This window comes from Haemaphysalis longicornis, unplaced genomic scaffold (assembly GCF_048455015.1).
Source record: "Haemaphysalis longicornis isolate Haplotype H1 unplaced genomic scaffold, Haemaphysalis longicornis Haplotype H1 scaffold_1, whole genome shotgun sequence".
NCBI classification, from domain to species: Eukaryota; Metazoa; Arthropoda; class Arachnida; order Ixodida; family Ixodidae; genus Haemaphysalis; species Haemaphysalis longicornis.
In genome coordinates, this window is record NW_027526203.1 from 194,068,604 (window position 1) to 194,088,697 (window position 20,094).

The 20,094-nt window shown below is 50.8% G+C and overlaps 1 pseudogene; it reads right to left on the reverse strand.

The window, feature by feature from the left end:
- LOC144156197 (uncharacterized) overlaps nucleotides 1-8,825 on the reverse strand; it is a 28,695-nt pseudogene extending 19,870 nt beyond the window's left edge.
- Nucleotides 8,826-20,094: the final 11,269 nt, after the last annotated feature.

A 20,094-nucleotide genomic window follows, 5' to 3' on the forward strand; every position in this document is an offset into this window, starting at 1 on the left:
GTTTGATTTATTGGGGTTTGTTACGTCCTGCATTCCCACAATAATGCAGACTTTGCGGAAGTTCCACCTGTAATCGTTAAATCAGCGCAAATGGAATAATTGGTCAAACGAAATTTGTACAAACTAATAAATTTGGCTGTAAAAAGCTCACATTCAAGACGAGCGGCACAAGAATGCTATGCAATAGTAGACAATTCTCTGAATTTCTGCAGAATTTTTTAGTTCTACCATGAAGCGATATTTTCTGAAAGAACCAAACTAGGACATTAGGAACATGTCTATTCATTGGTAAACCTTCTGGTGTTGGTACACGATGCTTTTAAATGCAGAGCATTTCAGTAACCCACGATGTCACCCGCATTGACGTCCGTAGTCGTAGTCCGCACCCCTCCCCCTACACTATATAAATAAAAATACTATCCGGCGCCTGGTTTCGATCCCTCGACCCTGCGGGCGAAACGCAATGTACATGGTGCTCTACCCACTGCGCCACAAAGCCGACACAGAATGGGCGGCTACGAACGCGCCTTATATCCATGACTCATTCAAACTACGTCAAGAAGCTGCTGATACAACGCATTCACTACCACCAACTCCCCAAACACTAAACGTTAACGCAATACACCCACCCCCTATGCGACGCATTCACTCGAGTCCCCCTCGCGGGGAGATGGGCCCAATTTTTTTAAACCCATTGGTCCAAAAGTGGTAAATCCCATAGGAATGCGATTGGGCGAGTCCCCTTAAATTGAAGCCAACACACCCAATTTTGAAACCTCCATTACAGTTATGTGTATGCTCAACAAGGCTCACTCAAAGCAGGGCCCAACTCAAATCCCTTGTTAAGATGCTTAGTGCAGTACCAACCACCTCATGACCAACACCCAATTAGATTTAGTACCCAATTAGATTGGAGTTCAAACATCCAAGACAGCTGAATGAAACCCTGCTAGCAGTATATGGCAGAAAGAACAAACGCAATAGTTGAATCTTCTCGGCCGTAACCAGTGCGCCCCGCCCTCAAAAAACCGTGCTATATATACCCACTGAGGTGGTATTTATAGTGTGGCAATATTTCCAATCAAAATGGCAGCAAATAGCCCTGGAAAAGAAAGCTAACGAAACCCCAAAGGTGCAGGCCAGAATGTTACCAGCGCGTAGTGCAAAACTATGGTGCAATTCACCGACCGTTCAGACCTGCCGAAACAGGCCGTAACAGCTAGAGCCATCCGTAGTTGAAAGGCGTGGCAAGTTAAACAGGCTTGGAAACCACGGGTCAAAGAAGTCGGTACAGCAACGCTTCGTTCGTTTCGCAAATGCATTAAATATTAACTATACTACTCTGCTTGTAGTGGAGCGAATCTTCGTTTTCGGATGAACACGGCACGAAACTGGCATGATTTGAAAAACACGGTCTCGGAGACCCGGTCGACCAGCCATCAATGGTTGCCGTTACAGAGGCGAATTACTGAAGACGTATGGGGAAAAAGGAAAAATGGTTCACTCAACTAATGGCTTTGTAAATGTGGTTTACGATGGAATTAGCAGGCACGGTGGGCTGTTTTCCAACGCGTGATGCATTATCCAAGCGAGGCGAAAGGTAACGTCGGTAACGTCATTAATTCATTAGGAGGTAAACGCCCACACAACTCTCCAAGCACAAACTTGGGACACTTGTAGGGATTTCGAAAACTGGAACAGCACACCCTGCGCAAGAAGGCTCCGGGGAGAGAGAAGAGGAGTGATTTGGTGGAAGAAAGGAAAGTGCACTGGGGATATTATTGAGCTCAGTAGGGAGCTCACCTGCATACAACCCAGTGCGGTGGGGAAGGGAAGATGGGATAAAAGACTTGGGAGGAGGTTAGGGGTGGAATAGAAAAGGCGTGAAAGAGAAAGACAGGCAGAAGAGAGAGAGAGAGAGAGAGAGAGAGAGAGAGAAAGAAAAGAGGGGGAGAGGTGCATTACATAGGCGACAGCGGCACGAGTGTTCGGCGCGAGTGTTTGTGCAGTAGCCTCAGCTACAGGCGCTGGGTTAATCCAGTGGCCTCGAGGAATGCCAGTAGGTGTCGGAACACTTCACGACGGGAGCTGGCAGGACCCGTCGGGAACAGCAGGTCCTGTAGGTTGTGTCTGGGTCGTCCGAGACGCTGGAGTGCAGCCTGCAGCACTGCTCTGTGTGCTGCGTGCTCGGGGCAGGACAGGAGCAGGTGCTCCAGCGTCTCGGGTTCGGGGCAGTCGGCACAGGCGGGGGAGAGAGAGAGAAGTGATTGGATGGAAGAAAGGAAAGGAAAGTGCACTGGGGATATTATTGAGCTCAGTAGGGAGCTCACCTGCATACAACCCAGTGCGGTGGGGAGGGGAAGAGGGGATAAAAGACTTGGGAGGAGGCTAGGGGTGGAATAGAAAAGGTGTGAGAGAGAAAGACAGGAAGAAAGGAGAGAGAGAGAGAGAAAGAGGGAAGAAGAAAAAAAGAAAAGAGGGGGGGGCACTACATAAGCGACAGCGGCACAAGTGTTCGTTGAGTAGCCTCAGCTACAGGCGCTGGGTTAGTCCAGTGGCCTCGAGGAATGCCAGGAGGTGTCGGAACACTTCACGACGGGAGCTGGCAGGACCGTCGGGAACAGCAGGTCCTGCAGGTTTTGTCTGGGCCGTCCGAGACGCTGGAGTGCAGCCTGCAGCACTGCTCTGTGTGCTGCGTGCTCGGGGCAGGACAGGAGCAGGTGCTCCAGCGTCTCGGGTTCAGGGCAGTCGGCACAGGCGGGGGAGGCGCGTCGTCCTTGGTGGTGCAGCAGGGCCGCCACCTCGCAACAGTTGAGGCGCATCCGGAGCAGCAGGCTCCGGACGTCCCTGGTGAGGTGCCCTGGCAGAACTGGCGGGGCCTGGCCAGACACTACTCGGGGGTCCGGGTGTCTGGTCAGGGCCATTCGGGCCAGGATTTGGCGTGGGGCATCAAACGCAGTCACGTCCTGGGAGGCAGGGGTACCTGGCTGGTGGGCACCCTTGGCCAGAGCGTCGGCCGCCTCATTGCCCGGGATGCCCATGTGGGCCGCCAGCCAGTGTAGCTGCACAGTGCAGCCACGGGACGCCACCGCATGCAGTTTGGCCACCAGCGACCGCTCCACGTGCCCACTGGAGCTGCCCGGTTGGTCAGCCGACTGCAGCCGCAGGAGGGCTGGCCGGGAGTCCGTGAGGACGAGGGCCTTGCAGTCTGGGCCTGCCCGCTCGAGCAGCAGGTCCGCAGCCAGGTGCAGGCCGGCCAGCTCCGTGGTGGTGGACGAGGCAGGGAAGGGCAGGCGGCACACCCGGCTGGCGCCAAGTGTTGGGGCAGTGCAGGCGGCTGCCGACAGGCGGGGGAGGCGCGTCGTCCTTGGTGGTGCAGCAGGGCCGCCACAGAATTCAAAACGCAGTGCCTATTCTGTGGACCAGACCACAGGATAGTGTTCAGCTTTATTCTGTGGACCAGACCACAGGATAATGCTCAGCATTATTTTGTGGACCATTTGAGGCGGCGCCTGGCGGTGCTGTTCGGCGCGGTCGTGTCGTGCCAACAAATCACTTCTCTCTCTCTCTCTCTCTCTCTCTCGTGCAACGTTATTTTCAGAACTGCGCACTGCGCGACTGCTCCACGTTCACGTGGAGCAGTTCACGTTTACGTTCACAAAAATTAGGCGGGCAAAGAAACGTCTTCAACTCACATGATGCCGACCGTTTTAGCGCTACAGGACGCTAAGTTTGCGCCGTATTTGTCCCGCGCGAACTTTATGCAACAAGCTTGGCATCGCTTCAGTTGACTTCGGGGCAGGCTTGCTAAAAAATGTCGCAGCACGTTAAAAATCGGCGTCAAAAATATGTTACTAGGTTCATAGCCTAGGTTTTATGTAAACCAGACCACAAACCTGTGGACAAACCACGCAGAAAGCGCTAAGTTGGCCTGCCCCCCGCAAATGTTTGTAGACCAACCCCTTACAAAACAAATATTAAGTGTACGTGGCCTACTCTACCACGATCTCGGCAATCTTGGTCCACAGAACAAAGCTGAACATTATCATGTGGTCTGGTCCACGGAATAAAGCTAAAGGTTATCCTGTGGTCTGGTCCACAGAATAAAGCTCAACATTATCCTGTGGTCTGGTCCACAGAATAGGCACTGCGAATTCAAAACTGACCAGCGCCAAGAGCCCAAACACGAAGTTGCGAAACCTGCATGCCTGGGCAAGAACAAAAGGCGACAAGCCCACAATAGCAAATTTGACACTAATTGATCCACAAATATGCTTTGCTAGCGTCACAGCAGGACGGTGCATTAGTCTAAACCACCACCACCGCATTAGTCCAGCGGCTGGCCGGCATCGTTCCTCGCTCGCCGCTTTGAAAGCAGGCGTAGGTAAAACCATCGCCTCCTGTATTTTTACGTTGCCTCATTAGAAGTGCCAATGTGCAGTTTCCTCTGCCACTGCCGCACTCGGTCAACACTCAACGCCTCCGCAGGTCGCTTCTTTTCACAGGCGCAAAGTTCTGACGCCTCCGAACTCTACACGTGTTTACCAGTCGCCGATAGAACGAAGAGGCTGCAAGTCAACCTACCGTCTCGCTGTCCACCTAGCTCTATACGATGATTACTTGCTTTTACAATCCATACACGCTTCTCCACACTGATGAGTTCCACTGGTTCCACGCTATTCGTTGATCAGTGCACGCGTACGCTGAAGCCACTGACCAAAGAACCAATGCTGATGCACACGGGAAGTTGCTCGCCGGCCCGACCCGGCCCAAGCGCTTGGCCTGGCCGAGCGAGCCAGCGTTGGTGCACAGAACACACAGAACACGGTGGCTCGTCCTCGCCCGCCCGCCCGCAGCGTTTGCATACCTGATGTAAAGAAACGTTTCGTTTTCGGCTACGTCAGCCTACTCCGCGGCCATGATTGGCTTACCGGTTTTGCTTCCTCCATGGGTTTTGCGGGGCTGTCGCGCGACGACGATCTGCTCCGCCGTCGCAAAGCGACGAAAAGCAACTGTCGGCTCGTCGCTTTTCGTCGCGCGACGAGGCGAATCGCCAGTGGGAATAAGCAATTTAGTGACGCTAGTTGTCAGGTGGCTGGTGCCCTAGTGCTGAGTAGAGATGCGTCGCTCAGGAGTGATCCGGGGCCGAATACTCTAAAACGACGGGGCGTCACTTTGAAACGACAGGGTGGCGCCATGCAAATGCATGTGTTCTGGGGTTGTGGCCGTCGCTTTGAGGACGGTGTGTACACAGTGAGAGCCGCAGAAAAGCTCTGTGGCAAGGGCGCGAAGCGACGCCCACTGCCCCAACGTTACTCCTCCATCGTTTCACTTGTCGCTTCGCGCCCTTGCCACAGTGATTTCTGCGGCTCTCACTGTGCGCACACCGTACTCAAAGCGACGGCCACAACCCCAGAACACATGCATTTGCATGGCGCTACCCCATCGTTTCAAAGTGACGCCGGTGACGCCCCGTCGTCACAGAACAGGGAGGCCGTCGTCGGCCCCCGGATGTTTTGAGCCGTTCTTTTCGAGAGAGGGGGCCCCTTCTCTCCCCCTCAGTCCGTGCAATACCTTCTCGACTGCAGGCCGGAGGGCTGCTGACGTCACGGAGTGCGACGTCACGGGGCGTGGGCGGTCACCTCCGCGGCTGCCGATGGAGACCTGGGGCGGTATTCTCGTAACTGTCCCTTTTGAAAACGTCCCTTTTGCGTCCCTTTCATCGTGACGTACTTCCAGTTAAGAAGTGGACGTTGGCAGCATGTAGCAAGATTATCAATAGGTTTGCCGCGCTTGCGTTACGTCACTTCCGGTTGTTGGCTTTTAGCCAATCAGGGCTCGCCAGAAGGGACACTTTTGAAAGGGACGCAAAAGGGACAAAACTCGAGAATACCGCCCCTGGAGACGGAGTGGGAGGCGGCGAGGCGGTGGTGCAGGTATAGTGCCTAGAGGCACTATAGTGCAGGGCGTTGTGGCGTTGTGGTGGGCGCGGAAGTACACGCTGAAAGCATTTTTATCCGCCAGTTTTCATCGCGGCCCACTAGATGGCGGCACCATATTACAACAAATATTAGTTTTTCTGATTCGTAGGGATATTTCAAAAAGACAGGAAAGCAATTCTCCCTGTGGGTGTACAAGCATTGTTCATATGGCACTGATATTTTAGAAAAACAATGTTATGCAGCTGGGAAACGTCGTAGTGAAAGCGCACTATATTTTACTGCGGAATACAAGTAGTCCCGCAACAAACCGGTGGTGGTGGTGGTGGCCCATAAAGTGGCGCATACCCACTCAGGGGGATTGGCCAAGAAGAGTGTATTTTTTTTAACTAAAAAACCAGATAGGCAAAAAGGTGCAGTCGAAGAAAGAATTTAGACTATAGGTTGAACACAGAAATAGAAGAAGAAAGAGGAGTGAGAGAGCCTGATCAGAATCATTTTAACAAGGCAGACGAGCTGTCTCTGAAATGAAGGAATGAATGGCTTGACAGACATCCCCATGGCAGTGACCTAGCTGTGTGCCTCCAAACGACAAAAGCACTGGCAAGGTTAGTGGCATTCCAAGACTCCGCAGGGGAGCCTCCATCAGTCTTCTCCGGTGATGCGAGAATCGGCGGCAAAAAAGGAAGAAATGCTGTCAGGTCTTTGCGGGCGCACGTGGGTGCACGTGCGTGCATGTTATGCTGTGATTTCATTGATTACGTGATTCCGTGCATTTTGTGATTTAATTGTGGTTGTCAGCCGTGTTGTGGTGATCAGTGGAACATGAAGTTTGAAGCAACACCCTGCTGAGTTCGCCATGCCGTACAAGTGTTGTGTGCCTCAGTGCCGCGGCAATTATGACTCGACACGCAAGGAGCGCGTTTTCCGGTTGGACGATGCTATATGTACTACGTAGTGAAGTCCCACCGGAAATTGCTATACGATGATGATGATGATATTTTGGCTGTACCCTTTGAATCGGGTGGGTGTGCCGCGCACACGCTAGCCAGGACAAACAGAAAGAGAAATGCATGACAGACATAACGACAACAACGCGGCCCGAACGAGACACAAACATGCACACCGAAAAGAAACACTTGACAACACTCAGCCGCATAAGAGAAACCAAGAAAAAAACAGAAAAGCATAACGTAACTTAGAATCTCAGAATGTACAATTAATGTCCCTGGGCTGCCGTCGCACACCAGCGTTCCAGGCGGCGCTTTGTACGCGCAACAGCGCGCACGTCCACCACACCGTCGGCGTCCCCGAAGCCGAGAGCTGCCTGCAGGGTCGGAGGCGGACCACTTTCGCGGATACTGTCACAGTGTCCGAGACCTGCACAGCTTAAGATCAAGTGTTCGGCGGACTCGTCCCCCTCGCCACAAGCACGGCACACCACACTGGCCACCTGGTCATCGAACGTTTTCTGGCGCGCGAGAGTACGGAGGGCTCCCGCACGAGCCTCGAAGAGCAGCGCGCTCCCCAAGCTGTTGTCGTACAGCTGGCAGCCACCGATCGAGGTCTTGTGCTGTGCGTAAACCGCCAGAGTGGGCTTTTCCCGCACAGCACGCTGCCACATCGCCTCCTCTTCCTCGCGCACTTGACGGCGCGTGTCACGTGTCCAGGCTGCGGCAGTGTCCACAGAAACAGGCTCGCGGAAGAAGCCGTACTTCTTCTGCAGGAAGTACACACGGCGCGCCCAATTTGTGCGAATGCAAGTCGCCGCCAGATACTCGAACACGCGTCGCGCCCAGCGCTCCCGATGCATGAACTGGAGGCGACCGCGGTACGACAGCTTACTAGCCGCCTCACGTGCTTCAAAGGACGACCAGCCGAGGTCTCCCTGAGCCGCTTCATTGGCCACATACCGATGACATCCTACAGCGGTGCGTCCCACTGCGCGCTGCTGTCTCTCGAGCCATTGCCGAGTGGACGTTGAGAGGCACACCACAGCATTCGCGAACGTGAGAGCCAGCACGTGAACCAACTTCCACAGGTCACGCACCATCAGGAAACGGTTGCAGCCCCACAAGCTTCGGCGGCGAAGAATGCACTGGCCACGAACGGCAGACTGACGCACCTTTGTCTCGTGGTATGAGTACGAGTATGAGTACATGGAAGCACCGGCAGAAAGCACTACGCCCAGGTACTTATAAGACGAACACATGCTGATTTCTTCCCCGCCGAGGGTAACTGCTGCGTCTCCACTGGTTCCCGCGAAGGTAAGAACCGCAGACTTCTTGGCACCTAACCGGAGTCCAAGCTGTGTTACCTCAATGAAGCAGATGTCCATCAGGGTCTGCAGTTCCTGCGAGCACTCCGCCATAAGTACCAGATCATCGGCAAATGCAAGCCCTGGCAGGCGGTGTTGCTCGTCCGCCCCAGTGGTGCTGAACCTGAGCCGAAAACCGAGACCACATTGGAGCAGTTTCCGCTCAATACTTGTGGCATACAAGATATACAGAAGCGGAGAGAGCGGACACCCTTGACGGAGGCCCCTAGTTACAGGGATTTGGTCTGACCAAAGTGCGCTCTGATGGTGTTGCCCTCGTAAACTCGTTGGACCGTCCGCAGCAGCGTTTCCGGAAGCCCGAGACGACCGAGTATCTGGAAAAGGGGGGCATGGGGGGCAGTGTCGTACGGCTTTTCCACGTCCAAAAAGCAGCACATTAAAGAGCGCTGCTCCCTGATCGCGATTTCGGCACACTGTGTTAGTATAAACAGGTTATCGTCTAGACGACGGCCTGGACGAAACCCGTTCTGAAGTTCGGTCAGGAGCCGTTTGGACTCGGCCCACCCGCTCAGCCAATCCTTGAGGGCGCCCATGAAGATGCGGTACATGGCGCTGGTAACTGTGAGGGGTCGACAGTCTTCCAGGATATCGGCTTGACCACCTTGCTTGGGTATAAGCGTCAGCCGACCGTAATGCCACTCTTCAGGAATGGGTTCACCCTCCAGAATGCCAGTAAACAGCACCGCCAGCTGTTCTCGTGTCGCTGGCCCGAAGCACTTCAATAGTCGCGCTGGTAAGCCATCCGGCCCGGTGGCCGTACGAGAGCTGAGTCGAGCCAGGACACGGTCGACTGTTATGCTGGAGAACGCCCAGCGGAGTTGCGATGCTTCTAAATCAACCTCCTGCGGGGTTAACAAGTGGCCGGTACCCATGACTACTTCATCTGCAGCTGGTGCGACATTGATGGAATCAGCATCTATGGAGCCGAACAAGCGAGTGAAGTGCTGATTCAGGCGCTCTTTGATATTGGGAACTTGTCCCGTCACGGCATCCCTGAGTTGCTGCGGGGGCTTGTCTTTTCGGTCTAAGTTCTTAACATAGCGCCAGAACTTTTGGGACGTAGCCTTTCCCTTTTCCCGCATAGAGTGCAGCAGGCGCAGGTTATGCTCGGCAAGCTTAGACTGCACTAATGCTTGCACCTTGCGTTTGAGCGTCAGGTAGTGTTGACAAGTCCACCAAGTCGTCATTGACGCCTCGGCGTCGCCTGCTTTGACTGCACTACGGTGGTCACGGTTTGCAGCGCGACGCGCTTGCCACGCGGTTTCCACCTCGCAGTCCCACAAACGATTCAGCTTTGGTTGGTTGGATCCGCGTGCTCTGCTCATGTGCCGCTGCATAATGGAGCGGAGGACTGCCACAAAGTCATGATACGTAGCTGCCTCGCTTCTTCGGTGGCTGGTCTCAAACTCTGCGGCGGCTGTCTCCAATGCCCGGTCTGGCAGGTACGTACCCGCGGTGGCACGTGGAAGGTAGTCACACCTCTTCTGGCCACCATGCGCGAAGTGAAGCAACAGGCGGTTGTGATCGCTCCCCAGGCTGTGCACGCCAGGCTCATCAATACAGAACGTTTGGAGAAGGCCAGTGAGACGGGGAGACACCAACGCATAATCAATGGTTGTAGCACTGCCACGCGCACACCAGGTGATTTGCCCTTGACAACGTTGACCAAGGTTGGCGATTGCTAACTGCAAGTCGTCCGCCACTGAAGCAGAAACTTGCCATTTGCATCGGTGAATCCATCCAGTTCAGTTACGTGACCATTGAAATCGCCTATAATGATTATTTCTTGGTCCTTGGCCCATTTTCTTGCATCATTTAAAACGCAGGCGAGCAGTTCTGCATTAGCTGCCTGGTGCGTTGATACAACAGACAGGTACAAGACGCACACTGCCGTAGGTACACCCAAAAGTTCGCCAACGGCCCACAGGTGCACGTCACGGCACTCCCCATACTGACGTTTCCACCGGAGGCCGCGTCGCCAAAGCAAGCCCACACCTCCACTTTTGCGATCATTTCCCGACCTATTCTGGCCTGTCCAGCACCAGTCCTGGTGAATGGGCGATTGCTCTTCATCACGGAAGTGCGTTTCTGCTACTGCATAAACAGACATGCCTTCCTCCTCAAGAGCACGATACAGTTCTGCCCATTTCTGGGTACGCCGGGCACCGTTCATATTCAGGAAGCCTACTCTTACACACCTACGATGTGCGCGTCGACGACTGCGGTGGGTTCGCTGCAGCGTAATTGATCTCCCTACTGCCCGCACTGTTGGGCCATGTGGTGGCGAACGAAGTCGCCGACCAGTCGGAACAGGTCGAAGCCCGCACTGGGCGGACCCGTTAGCTGAGGGGGTGTTGGCCACAACTGCGGTAGAGGTAAATGTTGGGCAGGAGGAGGAGGCTGGGGCCGGGGTATTGTCCCTAATCCCTGGGGAACCCGTAATGTCGCAGGTGCAAAAGGGGTTGGGGGCGGTGACCTTTCCCAAGGGAACGCCAGTGGCCAGAGGAAAGTAGCCTGGTACTGTACTTGGTGCTGGGGGTGAGGTGGTGCGTTGACGCTGTGGTCGTTTTGCGTTGCCCTGTGCACTGGTGACGCAAGGGACTTGCGATGCTTCCTCGGCATTTTGGAGTCTTGCGAAGACTGCGGTTTCTGAGCCGTCGTGCGGCCACGGTGGAGTCGATGACCTAAAAAACCTTGAGTAGCTTCACAGATCCTTTCAGCGACGAAGCTGATTCTTTGAGGACTGTAGCGCACGCCCTCTTTTTCCCACATCGTGGCGACCCAGCCTTTGTTCAGGTTGACGAACCTATGTCGGGCTCGCTTGCACCACTTTCGCAGCTGGGCATTAGCAAGCATGACGGCGGCCCGTACCTGTTCGCCCTGATTGGTGACATCAGGTATGGAGCATACCAGCAACCTGGTCGAGCGGTCTGTGCCGCCATCCAGCTCACGCGTCACCTGCTCGGGCTGGCCTTTCATCACTTCGGTGAGCCCGACGTGTACAAGTAGCGTCGCTGAATTGGCCGAGCTTTGCGGTCGTACCTGGCAATGGATTCCATGGCTGTTGCCACTGAGCTGTTCCCTTTCCGGTACATACACCCCACTGCTTTGGGCAGCTCGATTGCTCTTTGTACAGATGTCGCAATCGCCCCCACGTTTCCGTCCCCAACAATGATGACCTCACGGTCGACACTCTGAGCAGGCAAGACACACTTGTCACCAGGGCCTGGATGCGACCTCGATGCTCGGTGTTGTTGGGAAGAGGGCGTTCCTCCCATACGCACTACCCATATCGCGCCATCTATGAGGCGCTGTCAGAAACGCTCCCGAGCTTGCTTGGTGGCGGGCTGACGCGACCTCCGTACGAACGGCAACGTACCTGGTTTCGGTCACGGCAAAGTTTGCGCTGTAGTCATGGGCGTGAAATAGATTATGGCTGTCCACAGGGCCATCTACGGTGCGTTTGAGCTTTTAATCGAGGCAGGAACAGAAATTACGCGGGCAGCCGGTGCACAACATACGGTTAATACGGTGTTGATCAACATGTTGGGTCGGGCCGGCCCAAGGAGGTTGTATAAAACTTCTGGAGTGGAGGGCTCCCATAGCCGGCAACGCGGGGAGGTGAAGCCGGAGAAACCGGTGGGCGGCCATATTGCCGCGGGTAGAAAGGACGCTTAGCTGGTAGGGACGCTTCTTGCGTGTTCCTTTGGGTTTACACGGGAGATACTGATAACTAAGTTTGATTGTTCGATTAGGTTATTTGACATAAGCCTTTATTTCGCCTTTCGCATAAACTATTGACGTGATTCGAGCACCGAATTAGCGTTTGCATCTCTTCAAGTGGTGAAGAGCCGTGGTTAAGAGCCTAGTTCTATGCTGTTTCTGTGCTAGAAACACCACTATTGCTTTGATTTCCATAAAATCCGTCGCGGTGGCTCAGTGACTGAAGTGTTTGTTGTGCTGCTGAGCACAAAGACGCGGGTTAGATTTTGGGCCGCGGCGGCTGCTTTTCTGATGGAGGCGAAAAGCAAAAACGCCCGTGTGTTCGAGATTTCGGCGCACGTTAAAGATGCCCAGGTGGTCAGAATTAATGCGGAGCCCTCCACTACGACGAGCCTCATCGTCTTCGTTGCGTCGACTCATTAAAACGTCATAATCAATCAATCTTTCATCTGAATAAACGTTTATTTGGTGTCTGTAAGGTTATAGGCCGCCCCTGAAGTATTAAAATTACATGTTGCACACCATGGCAAGAGGTGCCGCCTGAAAACGGCTACTAATTCCTGCATTTCACGCTGGAAATTGCCGTACCCCTCTGTTCTAGCGTGATTAGTGGGCGCTTGCTTCTTCTAACAGCAGTGCCGGAATTCATTAATGTTAATCACGCAACTCTCACACCCAAACAAGCTTTGTCGGAACTGTGTATCGAGACGACTTGTTTTTAAACAGTGCTGCCACATGCAAGTTTTTCGGTTCATACGACATCCCCATTCATGGCACATGCACAAGGCCAAATTAAGTAGCATGCTGAGTTACTATGCGGCCCACACTTTAGAATTCTCTGTTTCCGTTCATCGCTGCCATTTATAGATTTTCCTTGTAATTTACAAAATGTATATGTAGTACCTTTAAGCTGGTCACAGCTGTTTCTTTATTCAGGGTACACAGTCTATACGATTGATGCACATTCCGTGTCTCCCTAGCGCTGTTCTTTTTTTTCTCTTTTTCAGGAGGTTACTTAATTACATTCTCAACTTCGTTAACCACGCACATTCGCACGCGATCAACCCGCTTTTGAAAAGAAAACTGCGCGCAGGAGGTTACTGTTGGCGTTCACAGCCTCGCTAACCGTGTACGTTTGCACGAGAGTAGCGCCTGCTGTTGATTAACACGGAGACAAAGAACGCGGGAGAGCATTGCATCAATGAATTGTACAAAGCTAAGCGAAATGACTCGGCTAACCTCGCTTTTACAATTAAACTCCAATCAAAATCTTGCGAGTACTCGCGTAAGGCGGGCTGAGCGCAAATCAAATATTCGACGGCACTGCCTTGGTTTATGTCGTTACTACACAGGGTGGTCAAGTTTAAGTCCAGAGGTATAATTACGCGCTTAAATGTCCGTAAAAATCACCTCTACAGTGATGTTATGCACCCAGGCAAAAACGAAGGAGGTGGTAACTATTGATGTCGGTGGCCTAATTAACTAATATTCATTAATTATCTTTTAATGGCTGGAGTAAACAGGCATGTTTGTATTGCAAATTTATGCGCAATCGTGTTTCTGCACAGTATCATTTAGCAGAAATCTTCAAGCGCATCTGTACGCGCATCAAGTGCATATTGAACTGCGAAGTTTAATTACCGTTCGCATGATTACGTATGCAAGACAGTGAGGACCGGCACGAAGCCCCACCTGCCCATCCCACACACTTTTGTCACGTGCCTGCCGTGAATGGTCTTTAGGTTGACTACGGGGTGGAGGCATAGACAAAAGTGATAACTGGCGCCCTTTCCGTCTTGGCTGGCGTTATCGCAATCTGCAGTACTCGGAATACCTATCGAAACACAGAAAAAAGGGCGAAGCTCTGCGCCGGTCATCGTGGTCTAGCATGCGTAATCATGCGAATGGCAATTAAACTTCGCAGTTCGGATGCGGTAGAAGAATTCTGCCAAATGAAACTGCGCAGAAACACGATTGCGTCTAACTTTGCAAAACAAACGTGCCTGCTTACTGCAGCCACTAAAACATTATTAAACAATGTTAGTTAATTAAGCCACCGACATCAATAGTTAGCACTTAATTCTATGTCCCCCAGGGCGCACAACTTCACTGCAGAAGTGGTCTTCCCGTAAATCTACGCGCCGTGTTTAAAAAAAGCACCTGTTGACTTAATTTTGATCCCCCCGTATATATCTGAGCAAACACTCTGCATATAAATTAGTGCGCAAGCAGAAATTGCGGGACACATCATGTGTGCTGCAATTTCTGCTTCTGCACTACTGCCATTGTTCAATAGTATGTCACATGTTTGTTTAGTAGTGTTAAACAAACACGTGATCTCGCGCAATCGTGCGACTACCGCAACTACGAGTGAAAACATTTGCATATCTGCGTGAACAAGTGCGTAAACAGGTAGGTGGATCGGCACGATACTGCACAAATAGTGGGAAAATATACACTTATAACGCTGTAGTACTCGTTAGACACAAAACGAACTAAGTCCAAGGTTATCCCCGGCGCCTTCTTCGCGCGACTAGTGCAGCCGAATGCGACGAACTAGCAAAGCATTGCTGATTTCTACAGCTTTGTAGCGTCCGAAAAATATTCACGACAAACTAAGCCATAAATGCACTCATGCGAGCGTGTAACACCGCAAGACTTTCAGCAGGGAGCCGGCAGAACGCGACCGATGCGGTGCGGCTGCTGTGCCGGAGTGAGTTTTTTGCCCAGCGGCCATCGGCGTCAGTTCTCGAGAGCCGTCTCCACTCAGTTCTTACATCCTCCTTGGGCCGGCCGCGTCATTTTTGTTTATTTTGTTTTTGAGTTTTGTGTAAGCAAGTATGTGTAGCCCGAAGCTGTTCATTCCTGGGTATTGCCAACTCTCTAAATAATATCCCACGGCGGCTTTATTCGCCTTAATAAGATTTATCAGGCGCCAGATTGCTCAGATCTCGCATGGTCTCTCATGGCTGCAGGGAGTACAATGTCTCGGGTTCGATTCCCGGCAGCCACGGCTGCGTTGAATTTACGATGAAGGCGAAAAATTACTGTGCGTACCCGATGTTTCAATCAACACTAAAGATCCCTGAGTGATATGTCTACAACGCTGCCCAGTGCCTCTTAGCGCGTTGTGGTTTCGGCGGCGCACAAAACACCAGTTTTAATTGACTACGCAGCAGTTAACTAAAGCATGTTCTACAGGAACTCCTGAGTACAAACGGGAGAACGGGCACCTGTGCTCATATTTGTTTGAACACCTTGCCTCGAGCTGTTGAAGTTGGCTTTTCCGCATGGCGGTAAGCTGGGCAAGAAAGTCTGAGTCACCGGGGCTAAATGTGATAGTAAGAAACGCTTCTGATGTAAAGCAGCTCGCTTAGGACACATTCTTTTGCAGTGTGACCTTTAAACGTTTCCCACCCCTCCTCCCACTCGGCCTTCTTTTGGTAAATAAAGGCGCTTTCAACATGCAGACACAGGAAAAGGAAACAGGAAGATGTACAGTATAGAACTTTTATCTTGCATTCTTTCACGTACATAATGTCACATGCTAGCAGTGCCATTTGTCATTACGTTTTACTTTGCGCTTTGTAACAGTTTCTTACCAAGATCCAAAGACTCGCCTAGGAAATTTCACATCACGAATGGTAAAAAAAAATTATCTCTGTAAATTATGTGGAAGCAATGCCCATCTCGTCATTGTTGACACTTTATAGTTTATCAGAGCTGCTGCAGCCAAGCGTCATGTTACATTTATAAACTAGAAAATACAGGAAAGAGCCCATTTCTAAGCAGAAGGAATTATATTGATTAGCATCTGCGTTGTTTGAATTGTATGTTTTCCAACTGGCAGGGAAACTGCTATTATTTCTATGCACATAAGATGCCCATGATTTTGCTCCAGTATGTGACTCTTAGGTGGTTACATGCTGATAAAAGAATTCGTGCTATCTTCATTCATACACTGCAACTCGTCCGTGCTCATGGTGAGCATGCAGGGTGCACGTGTGACGCTTAGCATGGTAAACGACAGGCGACGTCTGCTCAGTTGTAATGAGAATATGTCTACTCCAGAATGCTTAAAGAACTGAATTAATCGTGAAAAACAGTCAACTCAAAACAACCTGAAAAAAAAAGAAGCACCCTCCACCCTAAAAGAAAAAGAAGACAAGAAACGAGTTAACTATTTTACATTGTTTTCAGGTTATCCAAATACGTCTCCATGCAGAAAGTCCAAGAAAGGCTGTTGTTTCTTACACTTTCAAGAAGACATCAACACTGCCATTGTTTTACAATATAAAGTAAATTTTTATTACACCATATGGTCAGCTTCAGCAGGTGTTGTCCTTTCTGAGTGACCTGTAAAACCAAAGGTGCAATATAATTAGCAATACGGCTGTGTTCCTTCTATACATGATAGAAAAAGCGCAAAAAAATATACGTGGCAAAACCCAGGACCTTTGTTGCGTTGTTTCTTCATTTTGTGTTATTTTTTGTCCTACTGGGCCAATTACAATTCTCGAAACCAACTTTCGTGAAAAACCTATTGAGCACGATTCTCCATACCAACCATTATTACATGAAATGGCTGCACAATACCTTTTGCCTGAATGTAAATGTGGCTAAGAAATTTCTTTATTATTGTTTTGAAGCAGCCAGTTTTTATTGCCAGTCACAGAAAATTGGGGCAGATGGTGCAGAACTGTATGCGACCACACAGTGTGAAGTGGTGTCCAATTTGTTTGCAAATAACTTGTTAGCCCAACTGGAACCACACCACATACAGAAGCTGTCGTAGTCTTTGACATAGCCTTATAAATTGACGTAAACCTTTTTCCTCCTCAGTTAGAACTGATATCCTTTTTTTGCTGCTTGGTGCTGCTTACAGTAATAACTACATTTTTTTAGGAAAAAGGAATTGCCACCCAAAGAAAACCACTTCTGATTCAAAATAGCAATGTACAAGATTAGAATCACACTGCAGAATGGGAGCGTATACATGTTGCCGCCCCCCCCAAGCTACCCTAGCACTTGCACGCTCCCCCATGCCATCTGCCCCTTCCTTCGTGAAACGGGATTTGCCGGCCCCTCAAGATAAATTCCTGCTGAAGCCCATACGGAACCAATAAAGTGTGCCGCTGGCCGAATTGGTTCTCAATGCATAAATACGAGGCTGATTAAAAGAGAAACGATAAGAAAAAGGGCACGGGTGCCTTCATTGTCTGTTCCACAACTTTCACTACAACTTGGAACGATGGTTTGGCCCTGAGAAAGATATACGCCTCCATGCCTATTCGGCACTAGGAAGCGGATCCAAGCATCAGCACTGACTTTCCCCATCTCCTATCATTACTAATAGCTTCACACTTATTGATCAAAGGAGTGCTTGTCCTTATGCGTCATCTCACTTGTGCAACGACATTTAACAAGGCGAGGGGAAACGCGCTGAAGGCATACAATACGCATTCGCACCGTTCAGTTGCACGGCCGGCTGTTTAGGAACCACACGACACGCATGCATGCTCGCGCATCGGCTGGAAAGGTTGGTGACGGAAACATCAGCTCGGTGGTCGATGCGGGTCTCCTACTTCAACATCAGTAAAGCAAGTGTTACGGGACAAACCAACGAGGTCAGAAATACCTACTTTCAGATTGGGCAAGCCGTCTTCGAACCACTGCAGTGTGTTTACGGCGCGATCGGGAAGTTGCCATGCCAGCTTGACGGCCCTGGCGCAAATCGTGTGCCAGTGCTGCCACAGTCAGAGAAAAAGTAGTAGTAGATTTTTGGTTTAAAAATCAGCAGAAATCATTAAAATTTGGCTCAAAATTCAGCGAAAATCAGCAGATTTTACTATTCAAAACAAGTAAGAAAGAGCAACTTTTCATTTCAAACTTCTTTTTTAACGCTCGTGCACGTGCACGTGTATCGGTGGCGCCGCGTAGGGGGAAGATGAGCAAATGCAACTATGGTTTTCTTTTTATTTCTCTTCGGGTACTGTATGCTTTGTGCACGTCGGCGTCGCAAGCAGCTGATCCGTGTACTGCGGGTACTGCCATCGGCTTTTATTAGGTAAATTCCGGTGAGTTTCATTAAACTGACATTTATACCCCTTATGTGAATTACATTGTTACAATAAAACACGCATTTGCTTCTTTAATACTGAATTTTGAGGTGTTCGCAATGAAGTACATTGGAAACATTTTTAAAGTAAAGCTTTCTAGCTCTACGAGCCAACGGTTCTTTCGTGGCGAGCGGGACAACAAACTCCCAACGTGGCGGAGATGGTGGCGGGGGGAGAAGGGTTTTATTCGCGGAGCTCACTGTAGATGACACGGAGAATTTACCCGGCCTTCCCCGCGCGCAAGTGCCTGCTCGCCGGCGGCGTCGTCGGCGGTACGTCTTTGTCGTCTGCTTTAGCAACGGTTGTTTTGGGCCTGTTTCAGCACAGCTTCGCGTACATTGCGCTCTGCCTTCGCACGGCTTGATTAACTTGTTCGGCAGGGTAACCCGCACCCGAAGGAATGAAGTGGTCGTACGGCGAACATACATTAAGGATTGGTTTTCAGGGTGGGAAAACAAAATGTGCAAACCACATACAGACATTTGGCTGCCAGAGAAACGCTTCCTTCGGTTGTGTTTGAAGAGGTATTACAAAAGGCGAGAGGAACAACTGGTTCTGATAAATAGCGATTATAAAAGTTCCCGCTTTCTCGCAATTCTCAAACTTACTAAACTAAATTATAACTAGTTTAAATCGGTATAAATGGGAATCACTAAGCTCACATGCCGAATCATTCCGGTGTCTGCGCTTGTGTGGCGCGGTGGTGTAGCACCAAGCTAGCACATCAGGATGGCTAGGCTGCTCTGCCTCACCCTTTGAAAGACGCTCCTTTCCGTTTTCTTTGCCCCGCCTCACGGCCGGGGGCTACAGCAGCGGCATCCGCCGCTCTAGCCCGGCCGTGGCCGACTTTGCCGTTGCATTCGGGACGCCGCCCCTGCGAATTCCCGGTAACGACTGGCGGAATCTCTTCTTTCACCTTTTGTAGAGTCACGTGCGTGAATTCAAGTGACGTCGCATGGGAAATTGCTGTGGGTGCCGTTTAAAGCTTTGTTTTCCAACCACATTTACAGTGTGGATTGGAGCCAGCCAATTTGTTTTGGTGGGCTTTTAGTTCTGGACGGCCCTCAAAGCCAATCAGAACTGGTTCTCGGAAAAATGGCGACGCCCCGATTAATTCGAGCTAGGGCTCAAAATAGTAGCAGTTTCTGTCAGGGGCGGATCCAGGCTTTTTCTGAGAGGGGGGTCAGCTCCTATCAGTGATGATGATGATGAGCAGGAGGAGGAGGAGCCTTATTTATTCACTGAAATTTCGGGAAAGCAAAAACACAAGGAATACAACAAGTCATCAATTCACCTTTTTCTGCGACCTGAGTGGTCATCTTCTTGGAGGTTTAAATTCAAAAATTAAAGGAGGGGTCAGGACATCCGGACCCCCCCTCTGGATCCGCCAATGGGCATACATGAACGCAGTGAACTTGCTTCACATCATTCATAGTGGTTCTCCATTCTTATATATCCTTTTCCAAACAGATAACCGTTGGAGACGGTGAGCAGCTGCTTCAAAAAAGTAAAATATTAGTCTTAATTTTCGAAATATGCAGATGAAACTTGCAATATACAAGTCAGGGTGTTGACGTACAAAATCTTTTTAATTGAAAAGCAAAGTAGCTTTTTCGTTTTTGTTTTTATATTCAATTTAAGCCGGTATTTGATGCTTCGCAGTAACTTTGAACGTCCAGTGGCGGATGTCATTCGGACTTGTACGTCCGTGTATGGATGTGCGCTGTACGTCCGAAACTGTACATCCAAACATGGGCGTACAGTGGCCGTCCAGGTCCGTGGTTGCTTGGGCTGCTACTGTTAAGCCGAGACAATAGCAAACCAAAACATTCCTATCACGCATGCAGACGTGCGCAGGAAATTACGGGGGACGTAGAGCGCTGTTTCGGCCACTTTTAAGGCCAGATGTGAAGGGGGAGGTGCATTCAAGCTGTAACAAAGTACCAAACGAAGATGCTACATGCGGGTGTGGTGC